The sequence below is a fragment of the Epinephelus moara genome, chromosome 21 (assembly GCF_006386435.1).
Source record: "Epinephelus moara isolate mb chromosome 21, YSFRI_EMoa_1.0, whole genome shotgun sequence".
Lineage (NCBI taxonomy): Eukaryota > Metazoa > Chordata > Actinopteri > Perciformes > Serranidae > Epinephelus > Epinephelus moara.
In genome coordinates this window covers 34,322,449-34,337,123 of record NC_065526.1, presented here as the reverse complement: position 1 = coordinate 34,337,123, position 14,675 = coordinate 34,322,449, and the positions used below count along the sequence as shown (strand labels likewise).

The window sequence follows — 14,675 nt, the reverse complement described above, 5'->3', positions numbered from 1 at the left end:
TTCCCATTATTGTGCCAAACGTGCCAAACGGTGCCAATCCCCTTTGATCTGACATCAGATGTGACGGGACAGTCGGTATAGAGATACATTTATGTGCTGATTGCAGATAGTTGCATTGAATAGTGTATTTTGGGTATTTATTGCATCGTTAATGTGCCTGATATTCTGGAAACCTGCCTGTGAGGTTTTGGTGACGTGTGCGCACTGTCCGCCGGTCAGCCAAACTTTGGCTTACACCGGCTGCGCTCCGCCTTCGCTGACAGTAGACGTGGTTTCAGCTGGCGAGCTTTTAGCGCACCTTCAGCGAAGCCTTTTGGCACGAAACTGTCACTGCGCCAAACTGCATCTGTCGACACCTCCCCCTGCTGCGCCACCACACCCATCTCAGCGCACCTCGGTCTGCCAAACTACCAAACTGAGCGCGCCTCGGGTTGCACTGCTCGAAACTATCTCAGCGTGGGGTTCGCCACCCTGCACCACCCTGCGCTGCGCCGGGAAACTAGAGTCCAATGTGTGAGTTTAAAATCAAAGTATAGTTTGAGTTATTCTCTTGTTTTCGTTCTCCAAAATCCTTTGTAATGAATCAGGACTTAAAGCTACAGAATCTTTAAAAACATACTTTCTGATAATCTTATTAATCTTGTTCCTATCATGGGAAATAATGCTGTTACTGCAATAAACCACAGCATTAAAAACATAGCATTGGTGACAATCCATATTGTCTAAATAGACTGTAAACATGATGTAAATGTATAATGTCCCCTTGTTGCACATGTAGGTCATAAGTCTAAGTAAAACATAAGCAGAGGTAAAGTGCAATGGCCACAGACTAGCATTACCCCAAAGTCTGAGTGTCACAAACAGTGGCTGGTGTGTTACAGCCTGATTCATTAATCCTCTGGAACTTTGTTGACAGCTACTGAAGTAAAGCTTCAATAATTAATGAAAAACTAGTCGGCTGGGAGCTTAAAAATGCAATCAGTTGCAAGTTACTGATTACCTGCCTAAAACTGGTATTAAGAATCAGGGGAACAATCTGATATTCATCAGTTATATCCAAAATAATTAGCCTCTGAATGTACGGTTGATAGCATAGAAGGGCTTGCATAAAGTATTTATTGCATCTAGAGGCACAATGCATATAAGATGACTGAACCTGGTCATCAGCTTTGTTAGAACAGCATTTTGATGTGGATGATGTATACACTGCCAGGGTTTTCTTTCTATAATGTAACTGCAGAAGGCAGCTACAGATGTCCTGCAGATTTATTTGTTAGGAATTAGGTGCTAAATCTAAGCTCAAATATTTGAAAACTATAAATTTGGGCTTGAGCACACACAGAGAAGTCCTGTAATTCCTTTTTCTTGACAAATTCTAGAGGAGTCAAGGGTAAGCACTGAAACATATTTCATGTAATTACCGACTTCTACAAAGAATTTAGTTGGTGCTATTCACTATTCACAAGATTCTTCTCCATAAAGCCCTGCATGTTTATGTGCGTGATTCATCCTTTATTCCCTCCCTCCTCCACCCATCACAACACTATTCTCCCATCTCCCATGTTTTCTCACCTCTTCCCTAACCCACTCCTCCTCTCTCATTCATTTCTCTCCATCTATGGGTCTGATAATTACACAAGCTGCTTACTACTTAGTCAATCAGCCCCATACAGTCCCTATATGCATTTTGCAACATCTCCTTTATTAGTTGCTAGCTATTTAATCCCTTCCAAATAGGTCCACACAAAGTCAGCTGGGATTCAGTTGATATTCTGCCAGCAGAAGCAGACAGGACTGTGGGGGATGGGGAACTCATATTACACCGTACCATACAGAAATATAGGCATACCTGAGGCTATGCTTGTAATATATATGAGATTCACTTCTGCCTATTTACCCGTTTGCATGAACACTCTGCTTTCCTGCGTTCCTCATGGTAATGATGCAGAATGGTCACTCGTGACATATTTTAGAAACAACTTAAGTTGTGGTCCAAGGGGAAATTTCCTGGAGAGAAGAAAAAAAAGTAGCAAGATTGGAATAGTAAATGGGCTTGCATTTATACAGCGCCTTTCTAATTTTCCAAACACCCAAAGCACTTTATACTACATGCTACATTCACATATTCACATACATTTATACACTGGTGGCCAAGGCTACCATACAAGGTGCTCCCTGCCTATCAGTTAAACATTCACACGCACTCACACACAGATGGCACAACCTTCACAAGCAATTTGTGCATCAGTATCTTGCCCTGGGATACATCAACATGCAGACTGGAGGAGCTGGGGATTGAACCACCGTTCAAACCATCGGTTTTGTGATTAGTGGACGACCTGCTTTACCTCTTGTCCAAGTGTGAGCTGCACTAATCAATTTTAAATTTTACATGAGAGGGTGGCTTGTAGTAACAAATGCGCAGAATTATCATTCCAAGCTCCCCTTAGCTTCAGAGAGAGTTTTAGCATCTTCCAGCACTTTGTTTTGGATTTAGAATCTGCAAATTTTGTTTGAATGTATCTCAATTGAGTTTGAATGCCCCTACAAGTTTGGACAAAAGTATAAATGCAGCTTTAGGTTACCTTCCCAGCAGACAGATTGAGAGATTAGCTAGTGTATAATGTGTAGCATTTAGCAGCTAAAGAGGCAGATATTTTTTCTCAGGAGTTGGTGGAGACCAAAACGGAACTAAAAGGAGGGGTATAATTTGTCAAATGTAAGTATTCATAATAGGGCTGTCAACGAATATTCTAAATTCGAATTTAAATTCGAATTTGAAAAAAAAGTGGACCTTCGAATGTGAAAATTGATATTCGATTGTGGAGAGAGAAAAAAAACACCACCGCAGCTGTCCTCTTTGCAAGTGGGCATTGGCATCAGACGCGCATTTCTCCACGCTGGTCGACAAGCAGTTCTGCTCCCAGCGGTTGTCTCCGTCACCTGGCTTGACACATTCGCTCGCGGCTCGCGCAGAAAATAGACCAGACGCCGAAACGATCGCTGCAGGGCACGAGCCGGTCACAGTCCGGTGCTTCGAGGCTATTCGCAGCGCTTCCACGGGCGGTGTGGTCACGGGTCAGAGAGGGGGGGCGAGCGAGAGGTCCGCGGTCGTTTATAACGTAATGTTATAGATAATTGTTTTATGTGTTTTAATGTGTAGGTATGTAAATGTTTTCAAAGACGTTTATGTTGAAATAAAAATACCTACAGGTAGTTATGTTTCATATACAAGTATGTTTCCTTATATTAGTTTGCCCTCTTGTGGACATAATGCGGAAAAAAAAATATTCAAACAAACGTCACCTATGAGTTATTTTTAGAAGGAATATTCAAACGTCATTTTTGAGCAATTTTGACAGCCCTAATTCATAACAACTAAACAACTAGACAATATGTCAATGTTGTGTTTTTAGCTTGTTTCACTGACCTCACACAACCAAAACACATTATTGCAGCCTTAAAAAGTAGCATTTAGGGCCTATCTAGTGTATTTCCACAAGCTTAGAATATGCTTGTTGCTGTTGCTTAATGCCTCATTTAAAATGTCTATGGAGGTTTGCAAGCTATTTTGAAGTTGGCTGAATGAGCTCAAAATGCTTAGTGCCTGGAAAGGGTAAATGTCTGAACCTCTGTCCCTGTACACAGGCTCACAGAAGAGAAATAATGAAGCAAAATTCAAATGTCATGACATACATAGCAGTATCATAGCTACTAATTACTGATGCTAAAAATAATCAGTGCTGCCTGCATCCACACAGCAGACCGCGAGCTCACAAACAATGATTAAAAGTGCTTAGCAGAACTGTCCATAGCTGAGTAAAATCTTGACATATAAAACAGTTGGCACATGACTGAGCGAGTTTCAGGCCCCGTGTGGGGCCATCAGATGTTTACCAGTCTGGCCACGTGGGCTAATAGGGCAGCCATGCAATTAGTACTGGTCCAAATGTAGCTGTAATGATTACTCCCACTGTAACACAGACAAAGAGGCTTTGACCGAAAACACTAACTAGCCATGATGCCATTGTGATAATGGCTGGACTAACACGCATTATGCTGGACAAGCTGATTGCGAACATATTCAGTACCACAAATAGAAACCACATTGTTAACCAAACACATCCATTGATGAGCTTATGGTAGCCTTTGTGCATACACAGCTGTTTGAGAAAGGGAATAATCTAGCTGTACAGAGGCGCTCCCTGGAGAAATATAAATTTATTCCTTCTAACCAGGCAGCCATTGCAGTATGAAATTAGGATGATGTTGGAGTTAAAGGGTTAGCTTTTCATCCATAGATGAATTTGCTGATTGTTTTTTGTGCAATTATTTGCTTTTGTTATTGCAGTGCTGATAGATAGTGGCATATTTCATGTCAGTCTGAAGGTTGATTTGAGGTTGATTGATTTTGGAGGTGCTTCAAATTCCTATTAATATAGATCCCCTTGCGTTGGTTAATAGCCTCAGTGAGGGTGTCACTCTAATAATATTTGAACTGCCTCTGATACTGCAAGTCATGGCAAGCAGCAGTGGCCAGAGTGTTGACCACAGCATCCATTAATCAGCCGTGTAGTCACTTCCGCCATCTGCCAATACTGCTAAGTTGACAATAACAACCATTAACGAGTAGAATTAGCCATAGCCAAGGGCCCATAGCATTTTAAAGGAAATCCATTACCAAACAAACAGCTGGTCCGTTACCAGTGGATAGGGTCATTTGCAGCCATCGGAAGCTTCCTGATAGTCTGACAGACATAAAGGACAGGCCAAACCCACAACCAGAGGACAGTGTGCTGGATATTTTTCTACTTGCACAAGTCCACGTCACATGCTTTGTTACACACATACAGTCATTCTGCTCCATGAAAACAGAATGAAGCCCCTCTGGCAGTCTTTCCCCCAATAAATGATGATACTCTCATGCAATTGCTGTGCTTTTTGTTGTAGTATTTTTCAGGCCAGCCACAACAAAAGGCTGCCAAAGCACTGTTCATCAACAATTCCATTGAGCTATTAACACAATCAGTACTGTACCAGTGTTGCAATTAATGGGACTGGGACAGTTAGCACTACTGACTGGATATCTTGGTTCATGTCAAAGGAATACTCTAAATGAACAGTTGGCTGTTAATTGAGCTGGCTTGAGCACTGATGGCCTATCAGAGCATTGCCAGGCAGGCCATATGTGGGCTAATGGGCCAACCATGGTGTTACAATGAGTCCAGTGATAAAGGTATTCAATGTTCCCACTTGCCAGATTGCGCTGACCCACACAGACAAATCTGGAAACACAGGTGGACTAATTCTAATTCCAACAGCACATATTGTATCAGCGCTCCATAACCTTATCTAAATTTTGATGGAAAGTCGTCATTTTGGGCTGCTGTGACCAGACGCTGGACACATGCAGCCAATACTTGATGTGAATAAGAATGAGAAGCTAATTAAGAGTGAGAGATTTGCATGGTTCAGGGCTTAAAAGTATTTCTGTGGGTGGGATATAGGAAGACCCATCCTACAGGAATCTACTGCCAGTGGTGGGATTTACTATCAACAAGTACACTCAAGTACCTATCGTTTCTGAGTACAAGTATGAGTTACTTGTATGAGTATGCCCATTTTCTGCTTTTTTACACTTCTATTGCACTATATTTCAGATTAAAATATTTTACTTTTTAGCCATGTTAGCAGCGTGATTCTAAGGATGGCAAAGTTAATCTGACGGTTGGGCAGTTGGGACACTACTTTGGTCCAGACTTAAATAGCTTAACAACTATTAGATGGATTTAGATCAAACTTTGTACATACATTTATGGATCCCAGACAAAGTATCCTACTGACTTTGATGATTGCCCCACTTTTCCTCTAGCACTGCCATGAAGTTGACATTTTTCCTTTTGTTTTCTTTTGTTGAAATTTATAGAGAACTGATCTTGTTAATTTTCCTAGAAGTACATCTATTTTGGATAATCACCAAATAACTGCATACCTAATGACATTTCCATCAGCCTCAGCTGCAGTTCATGTTTAGCACTAATTAGCAAATGTCACAGCACTAACATGCTAGACTAAGATGTTTTAACATTTAGCACAAAGCACCACTGTGTCTCAGTGCAACCTCACAGAGCTGCTTGTATGGCTGCAGACTCTTAGATGTGTTACAACACAGGCTGTTCTCGTGCACTGTTTGTACACAAACCTAAAAAAATGTAATGCACCAGAATTCATATGTAAGCCACATAATCATGAGCCTGTAATTTGTGTATAAAGCATGTTATCAGGAAGGTTGAGATCATGTGACCAATGTGCTGATGGGAGTAAAGAAGGAATTAGTTTAAAGAGCAAAAGTATGCGTGAGGTGGCAGTTTAGGATGGTGGATGAGTCAAATAAACATAGGACTTTCCTCCAGGATACTGATGTTTGTGTCACAAGTAAAACCAAGTGAGCTTGTTTTTTAGGGTATAGCATTACCATGTTTCTTTTCCTAAACTTAATCTACCTAAATTCACTTTCCTAAACCCAATCTGAACCCTCTTAAACCTAACCCATGTGACTTTACATTAAATATGTAACTTTACGTTAAGTACATAAGTTAAAGGGATAGTGTACCCAAAATGAAAATTCAGCCATTATCTACTCACCCTCATGCCGAGGGAGGCTCAGGTGAAGTTTTAGAGTCCTCACATCCCTTGTGGAGATCCAAGGGGAGAGGGGGTAGCAACAAAACTCCACCTAATGCAGGCTGACGGTGCCCCAGATTCAAACGTCCAAAAACAAATAATTGAAACCACAAAATATCTCCATACTGCTCGTCTGTAGTGATCCAAGTGTCCTGAAGCCCCGACATAAAAAGTTGTTTGGAAAAACGTCATTTGAACTCTGTTTTTAGCCTTATTGTAGCCTGTAGCTCTAACTGCCTCTCTGTGCACCGTGTTCACATGTGCGTGCTAGCGCGCAAGACCAGCGAAAGCATGTGAACACACATGAAGGCGGTGCCCATGTCTCACAGTCTCGTGCAAGCGTACACACGTGAGCGCAGTGTACACAGTAGAGTTCAAATGACGTTTTTCCAAACAACTTTTCATGTGGGAGCTTCAGGACACTTGGATCACTACGGACGAGCAGTATGGAGATATTTTGTGGTTTCAATTATGTGTTTTTGGACGTTTGAATCTGGGGCACCGTCAGCCTGCATTTGTTGGAGTTGTGTTGCTACCTCCTCTCCCCTGGGATCTCCACAAGTGTTGTGAGGACTCTAAAACTTCACCTGATCCTCCATCGGCATATGGGTGAGTATATAATGGCTGAATTTTCATTTTTGGGTGCACTATCCCTTTAATGACACCATTCGTGGGTGCTAATTCAATGGATATCTTATGGTCTGCAATATGTGGATTTTTGTAAGATACCTTACAAACCTTTGTATGAAGATATGTTGTAGCCTACTACACTACATTTATCTGACAGCTATACTCACTGGCTACTTCACAAATTTAGAATTATCACACAAAATCTGTACTCGGCTTGTAAAATATATTTATGGATTACTATCAAAAAGTAAATAAAGTCACTAGAATCAGCCTTTTTGCAACCAGCTAAAAATATGTAGCCCACATAACAGGTGCTTTTACTTTTGCTACGTGTACTGACATAAGTAAATTTAGCTGATGTGTTTTTGCGCGTTTAATAAAGAGATACACCACCTCAATTAAGAATCCTCCTTCGCTATTTCCATGGCTTGATAAAGTGTAATCAATATTTGTGAACATGAGCAACTCTTTGTCAAAGCCAGAAATCAGAGAAGTAAGTCTCAAACTTGTGATATTGTGGTATAAAGTGTGGAGTTGCTCCACAGACAATGAATGGCAGACTGATTTTGTGGAGCCACAGAATGTTGTTTTCTTTTTTACCCAAATGAGCTTTATTCTATTGTAGTGTTTTCAGCTCTGAAACAATGTATTCATACATTCAGAACATTTGCCTGTGTGCTCTCAGTCTCATTTATAACATATTTCCCAATTCATTGTCTATGGAACAGCTCCACACTGAATACCCTTTGACATCACAAATTTAAGTTTTATGACTCTTGCTTTTGTATTTGGGAGAGAGTTGATTCTGTTAACTTATATTTTTTGACTCTCCAAGAGCATAGGAATAATACGTATGAATTTTGAAAATGGGCGCAGTTATATTTGAAAAGTAGTTGACTATTTTTATATTGTGGTATTGTGATGTTTATGTCAGTAAAGAGCTGGAATATGTTGCCCACCCCAAGGTCTACAAGTTAAATATTTTGTATAGGCCTATATTTTATTTTAATAATCTTTTTATTTATTGGTGTTACTTAATGTTATCCTTTGCAAAGAAATTTGCAAGATGTATTCTTAATATGTATACATGCAGTTGTATGTTCATGCTTGACCACAGTGGGAAAGTAATATTTTCACTCATTATCATTGACTTTTTTTAAAACTTCGTTGCATTTCATCATTGACCTTTTAATGCTAGTGTGCTTGAGGGGAACGTGTTTTATTATTATTTACTGCTGGACTTTAAGTGTATTATGAGCTGACATTTTCTTAAATATAATGGATCTGTTTATAAATGAGGCTGACTTTATGGTATTTTGGTCACATTTGCGCTGACAAGGGCTATGCCATCCCTTTTAAGGCCATTTCACAAGGTAAGTAATGGCCGCCCAGAACTCATTCATCTTCAATAAGTGGTGAGCAGGCAGGTGGAGAGCCACGGGCCGTCTGGCAGCCTATACAGGCAAGTGAGTTCGTTCTAAAACTGTCATGTTTATGCTCATTCAGCACTCGCCCACACAGCTGCGAAGCCGGAGTTTAATCATATAGTTTCTTTGCCTGACCTATGAAATGACGCTCAATCATGGACAAGGTTAATAACATATAATAGCAACGTTTAGCTGTGCCGTGTCTTTTCATTAAATTATATAAGCTTAATTGTCCTGTCAGTAATGGCAAAGAGTTAAAGAGCATGGAAAAATGGAGGAATTAAATCAAAATTTGATTTGTAAATCAAGTTATTAAAAATGCATACTTTAGTTAATTCCATGGTCATGTACTTAACTGCACTTGTGTAAAATTCAGTTTTAGCCAAATAACAACATGCAGCTGGAATGTAAAAAACAAACAAACAAACAAACAAAAAAACGTTCAATCAAGATGAGATTGACCCTGGCTGCCAAGTTTATTATGCAGTCAATATAACCACTGATAGGAAATCTTCACAGTACAGAGGTGACAAGAAAAAAAAGGTCTGACTTCATGTTTTGCTTCAACAAACTCAGGGGACCCTATTTAAACCATCTATAGCACATGGTCTAAAGTGCATGGTGCATTTGGGGCGTCCAACTAATTTTGCTAGTTACACAACACATAATCTAGGCGCAAAGTAAGGCACAAAGGGCAAAGGGTATTGGTCTCTTAATTAATCATGGTAGTGTATTGGGCATAACATGAACCAATCAGAGTGTTATTTCCCATCCCCTTTAAAAGCTAGATGCCTCTGCACCTGGTGCACTGTTATTTACATGATGGATTTGGCAGATTAGAAAAGGGAGGGGTTTTCTGAAAATGACAACTGCATCAGTCTGAATCTAGCAATGACACTTGAGCTGCACTCTGTACTCTGCTTGTAAGATAGGACCCAGAGGCACGGACAAAAAAGTTGTTGAGTTCCCTTCTAACATTGTTTCATTACGAACACTTAATTGATATTGAATAATTCTGCAAAATCCCAGTTTACATTCAGTGACATTGTTTTTTTGTTTGTTTGTTTTTTAATCAAATTTTTTCAATGTTATACATTATTTCCTTCAACAATATTTGCACATGGAAACTAGAGCAAGGTTAGGAAAAGGGACGGATCAGGGTTACAGTAAAGGCAGATATAGATTTAAGAAATAGTAATACTAAGAAAGTTAATGCACCGGGCAATATGTCTTATTTTACACTTCAGTCTTTACACTGATTAAACAAATGAGATATGACATGCTAATTTGTGATTTTTAAAGGTACTGCTTCCCCCCATTTAAATGACAATTTAAATTTTTTTATGCTATAGCCAAACCAAACAACTGGTGGTTGTAGCTTCATATTTTCCATACAGAGCTTTTTTTTTTTGTCTTTTTTTTTTAAAGCTACAGTGACTAATGCACTTTGTTAAGAATAGACAAATGATTATGGTAATAGTTACACTGAATGTAAACTTTTGGGTTGTGAAATATGCAAACTCTGTAATCCTGCATGAAAACTGCGTGCGCTGCATGCCCATCCACCATAATGACCTCCATGTGCTTTCTTCCTGCTACCTGTAGGTATTTTAAATAATGCAGATTTGTCTAATATGGCCACAATTCCTTAGGACAAAGGACTGTACATCGCATGACTTGAAGCATTACAAGACTCGTAAATAGAGAAAGAGCCAGCTAGAACCCCAAATCTTTGTTATGAACAAAACCTAAAGCTATCCCATCTTGCACTTCTTCTCTCTCAGTGCCTGAAGAGCTTTTAAAAGGAGCACTTCAACATTTGCTAAGCGAGGCTGAACATGTCACTTAACTACCTCTGTTCTGAAAGCACAACTGATATCGATCTTCTCAGCTAACTTGTGGGGATGAAGCAAAAAAGTAAAATTCCCATAGTTCCTATAAGATTATAAAATAGAAAACAAAAACTAGGAGAGAGAAGAGGGCATAAATAGCACACAAAATGGGCAGTGTAACTACAACACACAAGTGTGAGTGTCTACACTGACACTCTCTGACTGCTTGCTAACTGATAAGGCTGAATGAACAATGCCCACCTCATTAAATGCTGGTAAGGATTTTCTGATGAGTGCAAAAATACAAGTGGATTATGGTCTGAATAGACAAAAGAGGCTGGCATCAACATCAAAGTGCTGGAGAGCCAAAATTAATGCCAGTGTGACTCTCAATCACTTGACTATCAGCTATGTGCTTTTCTAAAAAGACTCTCGCTAATTTATGTACCTCCATCTCATCTGGCTGCATTAACATTAACACCACAACAGCCTCACAACACCTGCATAAAATAGGAATTTAAAAGCAAGAGAGAATGTGCTCTAATAAGAAAAACAGGAAACATATAAAAATGGCTTCAGTTTTAAATGAAGGTTGTTTTGTTTTGTTTTTTTTTTGTTTGTTTTTTCCTCCAAAGCCATGCTAGTGAACATCAATGCCAAGGAAATTCCCTGCTCCATCCANTATATATATATATATATATATATATATATATATATATATACATATATAAATACATATTACATATGCTACATTAAAAGAACATCCAGCAATTTACAAAATACTCAAGTTAAGCCCACAAAATTGCAATCAAAAGTGTTTATTATACAGATAATGCACAGGTGGGTAATCTTACTATAAAATGACAAAAACTAAGTTAAAAACTGTAGAAAACAGGTAGCTTAAAAACTGCAATAACTAATCCGTAATACTTTTTTTTGGCCACTTGGGAGCAGCAGAAACAAGCTGTGAATACAGGAATACAGCAATGACATATCATTACCCTTTAAAGAGTAACTTTTTTTTTTTTTTACCATATTTTCCTATATATTTTTTCTGCAGAACTAATGGAGACAAAAATTTTATGAAATTGGTGCAGTATTGAGTAAGACTGCTGCAGCCAACAGTAATTAAACTGACTGCAATTTAACATTTATGGGCAATTGTGCACAGCCAATTTAAGTCCACTAAAAAGGGTTTGTTTTTGACACAGTCAGGATCAGATTGTTGTAGAGGTGTCTGACAACTTTATAGAAATTATCCTACATAGGCAGACCACATTCCAACATTGCAACAATCACCAACTCTTCGTTGGCTGAAATAAACCCTTAATTGTCACAGTTAGATGTAAAAATATGCCAGCTCTATACACACTGAAATTAATGTTTGTTTAAACGGAGTGTGGTGGGTTTGGCGATAGCAGGTCTTTATAGGGTCCTTTGCCTATATCTGTCATACATTTAGAGTAATGATCTGAGCCTGTCAGTAGCTACAACAAACACTTTAAGTAGACCTAAATTGATGGTGCACAAATCCCTTGAGAGGTTACAATGAAGCCATTTCCTAGCGCTCTCACTCAACACTGGACCAATTTAAAAAATGCGTGTCTCCATTAGTCACTTCGATACAAAACCATGGAAATTAGTGTCCAAATTTAGAAATGCCAGTGTTACCCTTTAAATTCATAGGGTGAACGTGCTGGCAAACAGTTGCTTTACACATCCAGCAGTTACAAAGCAAAAAGCCTTGGCAAATGTAAGTCAAATATTCACTCTCTTTTAGCTCTGTGTTTGGTCTTCACCATCTCGTAAGGGAAATATCTGTCTCTTTAGATGTCAAATGCTCCAATATGTTCACCAGCTAGTATCTAACTGTGTCTGTCTGCTGTTTGTTGCTGAGCAGGTAGTGTATGCTGGGATTTTAGAGCATCTTAGCAGTGGGTACATCAGTTGTTTGGAGTGAATAAACAGACAGCACAAACATTCCAGCCATCAAATGTGTGCAAACAACAGAAGGCGAACATTTGCTTCACAATCTGTCCGAACACTTTAGGTGGTAGGAGCTGTTGAGTGATTGGTAGCTTGCACTTTAACCTAAGCTAGCACACTTTGCAGTGTCGGACCCCATCAAGTGTCAACTGCTTTGACATATTCACAATTTCACACCAATTTTACCACGGACAAGACTGCACGGGTTAACAGATGGCATATATTTTCATGTCTTTATCCACCCCTGCATCGCTGTAATAACACAGTGATAAATCCCAGCTTTGACTATGATCAATGTCTTCTACATCAAATAGTTTTTTGGGCCCAGACAGTGTCTGGTGTACTCTTACTAAGCGTGTGGGGCCAGAGCAGTCACCATTGGTAAACATCACATTCTGCTTTCATTACATTGGTATTTTGTGAAGACATTTCTTATTTGCTTTGTTCTAGTTTCATGTGGCCAGACAAATAGCTTCTCTTTTTCATTGGACTCATATGGGCCACACAGCTTTCATTCTACTCCTTCGAGTTCTTTTATCAGTAGGAAAAAAGGTTTGATGTGGAGTCACGATACATCTCTTTGTTCGGAACACTCCATCCTCTCAAATAACCTCTGTATCTGAGGGCTTTTTGATAAAGAGTGGAGCATCTTCTGCATAATTCAGAGGTCCGAAAACTTCTGTTCTGGAGCGAAATGAAAAATGTAATCCCATCCCATGGGTCCTATGCAGCCTCATTATTCATTGCCACCAGTGTCATGTGGGAACCCCAGCAGAGGTAGGACCGTGAAATATTGCATGTCCTAGCACATAGTTTAAGAAAGAATAGGGTACTATGTGGTGTATGTGTGGGCAGTGTGTTCTATTTGTTTTAATTCTGTGTGGGCTGTGCCAGTCGGCAGGGGCATGCATTCTGCTATTTTTCTCTATCACCATAGGGAATGAGTGTGACAGGGCATGAACATTATGACCCTGTCATCACAGAAGTATGTTCCTCATTGTAACTGTATCGCTTCTGGTGGTGATGAGTAATCAAGGCCAATTGCAAGGCCATCGTCTCATCTCTCCAGCAGACACCACATGTCGACACGTGTCACTCACGCTTTATCCCGAGCACCTCAGCCGTAATGCAGTCAGCTGGTGTTTGCATGATGGACCAAAATAAAAAAAAATGACAACCTTGGACCAGTTTCATAGAAAATAATCTGCAGGAATTTCTCAAGGGAGCATGTGTTTCTATTTGAACCGTATTAAAAGCGTGCAAATTGAATCTAGTCAGCCACAAGCAGTGGAATTTGAATTTCTGAGATTAGCATTTTGGTGAATCAATAAAAGGAGCAACTCAGGGCTTTTTACGGGGTGGATTAATCTGTATAAGATTCATCAGAGATGCCCTCTGGGACGGAAGTAGCCCCCCCTCTCTCATCCGTGTTTTCCAAAAGAGAGAGACACTCTTGGCCCACAGTGAAAGAGAGGGTTTGATTGAAGGCTTATTTCCCCTTCTAACATCATCAGCAGCAACCTGCCTCCATTACAGGAGCGCATTAGCAGCTTATAGTCAGTTCATTGAAATGTGTTTAAGAAGTCCCCTCATCTGTAACAGATGTACTTCAGTCTCCTGGGTTTCAGTGGCTATGTATACCTCTCTCTCACACACACACACACACACACACATGGGGAGTGTATCTCCCACTGCATCACAGATAAATTGAGACCCATTTCTTAATGATCTCTTCCCCTGGGATTCCTATAGAAAACCATTTAGTTAGCAGCAGCACTCCTCAATAAAGCCAGAAGAGGTCTTGTAATTGCTTCACCAGGCCACAGCGGTAACGCTCCATTTTGCTGAGCAGAAACTGCAGCAGTGGCATCATAAAAAAGGCCCATCATGCATCTGCGCTGTATTTAACCTCCACTGGAACAGCGGCGGTCGTTTTAACCTTTCCGCTCTCAAATCTCACCAATCCAATCAGGTCAACTGAAACACAAATCTGTCAGTCAAGTGTTTCCCTGATAATCAGGAACTACCGAACAAATGTTAAGTACATGTGTTAGGTCACTGTTAACAATGTCAGCTATGATAGACGTGTAATTCCACAGCCCTATGCCATACCAAG

At 39.8% G+C, this 14,675-nt stretch overlaps 1 protein-coding gene across 3 annotated transcripts in view; it reads right to left on the bottom strand.

Moving 5' to 3' along the window:
- The window catches only part of brinp2 (bone morphogenetic protein/retinoic acid inducible neural-specific 2), a 347,460-nt gene that overhangs the window by 220,848 nt on the left and 111,937 nt on the right, over window positions 1-14,675 (bottom strand). Inside the window, exon 2 of one of the 3 annotated variants that reach the window (XM_050033564.1) lies at window positions 1,898-2,007. The exons of the other annotated variants lie outside the window; for them this stretch is intronic. The gene's annotated coding sequence lies outside the window, so the exon portion shown is untranslated. The remainder of the gene's footprint in view (window positions 1-1,897; window positions 2,008-14,675) is intronic. 3 annotated transcript variants of the gene reach the window in all.